Source organism: Pinus tabuliformis, chromosome 2_1 (assembly GCF_031772625.1).
Source record: "Pinus tabuliformis cultivar Carrire ecotype Pingquan chromosome 2_1, CPIR1, whole genome shotgun sequence".
Lineage (NCBI taxonomy): Eukaryota > Viridiplantae > Streptophyta > Pinopsida > Pinales > Pinaceae > Pinus > Pinus tabuliformis.
Window position 1 is genome coordinate 304,599,751 of NC_142299.1, and position 7,744 is coordinate 304,607,494.

Sequence of the window (7,744 nt, forward strand, 5' to 3'; positions counted from 1 at the left end):
AAGGAGGTGTAGATCCAAAGAAGCCCACATATGCCCAAGAGAAAGAACCAAAGGGTAGAAACACTATTATCGGAGGAGAAAAGAGAAACAATATCGACTAAATATCTAGAACCAAATTAGAGAAATCATATCGGTGTTTTGTTATGTGTCTCCACCCAAAATCTTCGATCTTCGATATGTGATTTTCTCCAACTTCCAATATGCGGACCTGATGTGATCTAATAACAAATTTAAATGTTCAATCGCATCTGATCTTTATTAGAGGTTTTTGGAATAGGACCTCTGATTAGATCCTTCGATGAGGCCTAATCTCTGATTGCAATATGCTTTGCGAACCTGACTTGTTTTAATAACGATTTAATTACTAAATCACATCCACCCTTTATCAAGCTTTTGGAATGGGGCCTCCCATAAGATCCTTCAATGAGTCTAAATCTCTTATCACGATATGCTCTGTGGACCCGACTACCCTTATTATAATGTTTTAAAATCTAAAATTGCATCCGTGCATCGGAACTTTCCTATCACAAGTTTTGCAGGCATGTCATGTTAAAACCTTCAATAAGATCCTCCAACAATACCAAAGCTCCGATTGTGTTATGTTGCGGACCCGATTGGTTGATCAAAATAGTTTTATTGAAATATCGCATATGTTGCATCGAAGGTCACACCAAGTAATAACGATATGTCATATTGCAATATCAGCATTATTGACAAATCGAAACTTTAGCTCGTGCACAACTTCAAAAATCTTTGATATCCATGTCGTTGCGATGTGTGGGAGTACATTGATGATGTGGCGTGTGGGACCTCCCGACATCCATTGTAATATGCTTATGCATTGTTTAAAAGCTATAGTCCCTCCTATGCTACTATTATAATATAGTTTCCGTAAACAATGAAACTATACTATATTTGGTTGATTATTAACAAAGAACCCTAAATTCCATTAGACAAGCAAACGCAATATTTCGATTAATCAACATTAATACGAAACTTAGGTCCAAATATCCTATCGACGTTGCTTTGCGCCTCTCAGTATAAATGCTAATAGATAAAGTGAAATTAAAAGATAAAATAATTCACATTAAAAATGTGTTCCCTATTAATATTTGATAAATCCAAATTAAAAACAAACGAAAAAGAACAAAACAAAAATAACATAATATATAAATTATAACTAAAAATTATTATAATTATATATTATAAGTTATTTTTTCTAATTATCCAAATTATAATTATAATAATAATAATTATTATTATTATTAATATCATTATTCACACACTGCACCATAATGATATATGATTACCTCATTTACTTTTATCCATGATGTTGACAAGATGACATTAACAAGGTAGCATCATCACCTTGATCTTAGGAATGTGTTTTTCTTATTAATTATGCTTAACTAAATCAAGATGAGATAAAATTACATTAAAACGATTTGTCATCCCTTATCTATATATTTTTGTGGGATAGAAGTGATTCCAAGATGCCTTTCCTATTTGTCTTCCACACTTTACACACTCAAGAATATATTGACTGATATACATTAAACTTTTGTTGATTTTACCCAATCTCCATTTTGATTCCTACCTGGTTTTGTAATTTTAATAATATCAAATTCCAACCTTGAAAGTGATAACTCGAAAGGAAATCTCATGTACAAAATATATGTGGAATCAAAACTTATATATATATATATATATATAATTTCAATTATAGGAGATGCTTAAAATTTTTAGTACACGTTGAAACTATATAAAAACAATAATTATATGTGGATACAAACCATCATGAATACAAGAACTCCAAAAAAAATTACACACAATATAATCTGTAATTATATTATAATAAAAACTAACTAATCTACAATTTATTAAAGGAAATTCCCTCATCCATTTATGAAAAAGTAGATCCTTCAGATTGGATTTTATAAGAACATACAGCACCTTAAAATTGAGGTTTGAACATTATGGTTTCCTTATTCTACCCTCAAGCTTCCAATGTTTTAAGTAACAGATATTGGGCCCATCTGATTTCCATGGATTTCGGAATGGTACCGACATTATTTAAAGCGTAAAAATGATTATTATTCTGGTCAAGCTTATTCTTTAAAGCGTAAAAATGATTATTATTCTGATTAAAATAATATTTGGGATGTTTTTTGTGATGTAAATAATCTCGAGTAAAATAATGTGGATGATATATTGTGATGTAAATTTTTAGGAATATAATGATTTTTCAGATATTTGATTTATTGAAATGGATTTTCTATGTTTTAATGATATTGATAAGCAAATAAAATCGTAGATATGATTAAAAATTAAAACAGATAATAATAATAATAAATATCATAAATAATAAAATATTTTATTATAATTTAATATTTAATTATATTATAATTTTAAATTAAATTATTACTATAAAAACATATAAATATTATAAAATTGTTTGTATAATTTTTATAAAAATATTATTAAAATAAGAGATAATATATGAATAATGATTCATGATATTAAGTAATTTATTTTAAAATAGTAGTTCCCATCCGATTAATTATATTACACTATTGTTATAAGTAAAACATAATAATTAATTATAAATCTAAAAATTAGATAAAAATCATATATTATAAAATTAAAATTAAATTAGCGAATCTCAACGGAATATAAAGATAATGATAAAAACTAAATAGAAATTACCATAAAAACTAAATAGAAATTACCTATCTCATTCTTGGAGAAAGTTCTTAGATCAAAGTTAAGGGCGTAACTCTTATTAAGTAACAAGTAATGAATATCACATATGAGGGTTAAGGGTCTAACTCTTTCCAAGTAACACAAATAATGAGTCACATATCAAGGTTGAGTGTCTAACTCTTACGAAGTAACAAGTGGCTTTTCATTGGCTTGTTTTGTCACTTTTAATGTTTTTTCATTGAAATAGCTAAATTGAGCTAGGAAAACTTATCATTCTTGAGTCAAGGAGGAGGCAATCAATTGTGACAAACTTGGTTGTGACTTTAGTGTATATTGCTTTATCTAATCAAGTGACCTTATTAATGGTATGGCTTCTTGCCATATTTGTGGGAGTGAATTGAGCCAAGTGTAGAATCAACCTTTAGGGGGGCTTGACTCATGGTGCATAGAGCTAGCTCTATTATTTCAAAAATCTTCTTAAATGCAATGGCTCAAGGTTCACCTTCTCAACATGCAAAAATGAACACTAAAAATACTTTTTTGTAATTTTTCATATTAAAAAAATATATATTATAATGCATGGTTATGAATTCAATAATTCATAAAAACAAAAGTAAACTTACAAGTTATGAATAGAAGGTTATCTAGTTTGAGGGAGATTATATACATTCAACTAGCATGGAGCAAAGTTAGTTGTTGATTTTGCTCCAATGGGATTGAATGTAGAAATTTGCGATCAACATTAATTAGGCAATTTGAGACTCATTCCAAGACAAACTTGGTGAAGACAACATTCACAATAAAATTAAAACTAAATTTTACTCTATAATTTTGATATGGTTATTAATAAAAATGATTTTATTTATTATGTCTTTTTTTTAATAATTTTATTTGATAATTTAATATGTGTGTAATTTAATTTAATGTGAAATTAAGTTTCAATTATTTGTTATTGTGTTGAGAGGTGTGTTTACAACTCAATACTAGGGAAATGTATAGTCTTTTATTTATATAATAATAAATTTGAATGTGACATTTAAACAAATATTAATAATAAAAGAAATATAATATTAATTATAAATAAAATATTTGAGTGTCCATTTTTAATAAAATGTTTTATATTAAGTTTTTTTTATACCTAAAATAATTGATAGTAAATATTTTCTTATTCTACAATTCTCTTTGAACATGACAGAGATAAAGATTTGTCATTCTTTTAATGTATAGATGATGGTAATAAATGACATTTAAAAAAATATTAACAAAAAATATTTCAATGTCAATTATTTGCCTATCTATTTATAAAGCAATTGAGAATAAATTCTTTTTTTATTAAATATGAAGAAGATATGTAATTCCTTACACACATATATCACTGGTATAAATCCATCTTAATTCAAAATTTATTATATTTAGAAAAGATAAAATACGTTATTAAAAATATGAAAAAAAATATTACAAATTTTTTGATATAAATTTTAAATCGCATATTATTATAATTATAATAATATATGAATGATAGATTTCTTGATTCGCGTGCAACAACCTAGCTCGAGCCTGCGCTAACCTCGTCGTCGTTGCCCCTACAGATTCCTCTCTCGGCAACCTTCTGATGCTGAGGCCAACCAGACCATGCGGCCCTCTGAGGACGGAGATCCTCACCCTTCCTCGTAGCTAGGGAATGGAGAAAACGCAGAAGCCTTCGCATCTCTGATCGCAGAGAATGGAGCTCCAAGGAACAGGCCATCAGTAAATAAATTTGTAAAGAAACTTGAAAGTATCCCAGAGATTTCTCTCCCTCCAACACTTCCAAGAAGAGTAGTCATCTCTCTAGCAGAACGCGGACTTGTTGGACAGTTCACTGGGTTGTGACCTTCACCCAAATCAGTGAAAAAATGGGTGGAAAGAAACTGGAATGCAACCACACAGGGGAAGATATCAATACGATTTTGTGGAAGGGGTTACTACACCTTTCTCTTTGAAATAAAGGAGGACAAAGACATGATATTTAGAAATGGACCTTACTTCATGGACTCCAGAGGTTTATACCTGAACAGGTGGATGCCAAACTTTGATCCAAAGATGGATGTCCCAAATGCAGTGCCGATGTGGGTTAGGCTCCCACATCTTTCTCTTCACTGTTGGGGAGACGAATCTATAAAGGCTATAGGAAACACAATGGGCAAATATATTGATAGATGTGAGCCAAAAGACAACATGCACATGTGCGCAAGACTATGTGTGGAAGTAGATCTTGGAAAAGGCCTCCTAGAGGCAATAAAGATCAAGGTCGACCAGTGGACTCACATTCAGCAGTTGGACTATGAACAAATACCATTTAAATACAAGGTATGTGACAAGTATGGTCATTTTGCGAATAGGTGTCTTAAGAAAATAGAGCATGAAAATGTAGAAGAGCAAGAACCCACATGGGAACAAGTGAAAAGGAAAAAACCTACCAATAAGTAGACTGCATCAAATATCTATGAGTCCCAAGAAGCAAACGAAACAACCTCTCAGCCTCCAGCGAAGTTTACTCCTCCTAATCACACAACTCTGAATCCTTTTGAGCCATTAGAAGACTCCTTTGATCTGCCCTCTCCCAGGTCCCCACCTTCAAACCCCATCTCTTTAGCTCTCATATCCTCCCCCAACCCTTTATCATCTCCACCTCCTCCCTCAGTGGACCGCATTCTAACAAGAAACAAAGCCAAAGAAATCCCCCAAGCCTGGGACCAGCAAAAAAAGTGGGAAGGAAATTCAATAAAGAAATCAGAGATGAAGCAGCAACAAAAAAAATGGCCCTAGGAACGCAACAGCCAATGGACTCATTCCTTGGGAAACAAACAGGAAGTCATGAAAAAACTCAGCAGAAAGGAAAGGGAGGACCGCACCAACACAACAGTAAATAATGATAGTGGTCTCTTGGAATTGTCACGGCCTTCGTACCTCCTTTAAAATCAATGCAGCTTGAGATATTTTAGCCAAGGAACAACCAAACATATATATGATCCAAGAGACCAAACTAAAAAGAAAGAAAATAAAAAATGATTCAAAAACTTAAAAATAATGAAGGAGTAGCGTTAGAAGCCATAGGATCATCAGGAGGAATCAACACCATTTGGGATAAAAGAAAATGGGAATTAAAATGACCCAAAAAATCAACAGACACTAGATTCAACAGAGTTGAGAAATCTCAATATGAAAGAACAGTATAGAATTATAAATGTGTACTCCCCAAATCACTATAAAGAGAAAGAACAATGTTGGAAATCAATTAAAGAAGAAATTGCAGAGAGACAAAGTGGGAACTTAATCCTGGGAGGAGACTTAAATCTGATAAGGAATATAGAAGATAATTTTGGCGGAATATTCCAAAATGATTCGTCAAGAGAAGCTCTTGAAGGAATAATAGAAGAGCACAAATTAATAGACATTCTGCCAAGCAATGGGAAATACACTTGGAACAACAAAAAAAATAGGGAAAAACAACATAAAAGAAAGGTTGGACAAAATTCTTATTCATAAAAGCATAGCAGCTACTTATACTCTTGTGAAAAGTAAAATTGTTCACAACTCAGCTTCAAATCACATGCCAGTGGTGCTAACCTTGGGAAAGTTGGAAAATCAAGGACCCCTTCCCTTCATATATAATTCAAATTGGGATAGCAAGGAATATTTTTGCAAACAAATAAATGACAACTGGAAAAAAATTGTCATAGGATCTCCCCGGTATGTTTGGGAAACTAAGCTAAAGAACCTAAGGATACACTTAAAAATTTGGGCAAGATAAAGTGATCTTCGGGACAAAGCTAGGAAAATCGATTTGCAAAAAAAATGGATAATCTTTGCAAGGAAAAAGAGAATAAGGAAGAAAGTAAGCAAGATCATATTCAAGAAAAGGAAATATATCTGGAAATATATAAGCAAAATAGGCAAGAAGAAGAGGAAAGCAGACTGAAATCAAGATGCCTCTGGCTAAAATTCGGTGACAAAAATACAACCTTCTTTCATAATACAATGAAACTAAGGAGGTCAAAAAATCAAATTGAACAGATTCAAGTAAATTTTCAAGAAATAAAAGGAGTTGAAGCAATAAAAAATGCAGCCCATAAAAACTTTAAAGAACTCCTCTCAACAAGTGACCAGCAGGCAGCTAATGAAGACATTTTGCAGCAGATAAAAAAAAAATAAGCGACCAGCAAAATAGGGAATTAGGCAAAGAAATTACTAAGGAAGAAGTCAGAGAAGTTGTGTGGAATCTCCACCCTGATAAGGCACCAGGCCTAGATGGGTTTACAATGGCCTTTTATAGACAACATTGGGAAATTATAAAAAAAGATCTAATGGGAATGCTAAAAAATGCTTTCCAAAAAAAAATATTGGAGGAAATACAAAATCCTCCTTCCTAGCCCTCATTCCCAAAGAACCTAATCCTACAAATTTTCACAGATATAGGCCAATCTCCCTTTGTAACTCGTCTTATAAGATTCTCACCAAAATTTAGCAAACAAAATGAAAAAATTACTTCCAGAAATAATTTCTGAAAACCAAGGAGGATTTGTCCCTAAGAGGCAAATCACTAACAATGTGATAATTGTTTAGGAGGCTATTCACAGTAGCATCCAAAGAATGGAGATAGGAATGATTGTTAGGTTAGATATGGCTAATGCTTTTGATAGAGTTAATCATAACTTTCTTGCAGCAGCTCTCAAAAAGTTTGGCTTCTCAATAAATTTCATAGAGATTATCCAGGAATGTATATCAAATCCATGGATTGTTCCATTAATCAATGGATGGCCCAGTAAATTTTTCCAATGCACACGAGGGCTGAGGTAAGGTTGTCCACTTTCTCCATTCTTGTACATCATCATGGTTGAATCGCTGAGCGCTATGCTGGAAAATCAGAGAAAAGAGAAAAAAATAACAGGGATCCAAATATTGAGAGGAGTTAAAGATATAAACCATTCTCTCTTTGCAAATGATACCCTTCTCATAGGTGGGGCATCCTGCATTTTAGAAAGACTATTCAAAAAAGTCT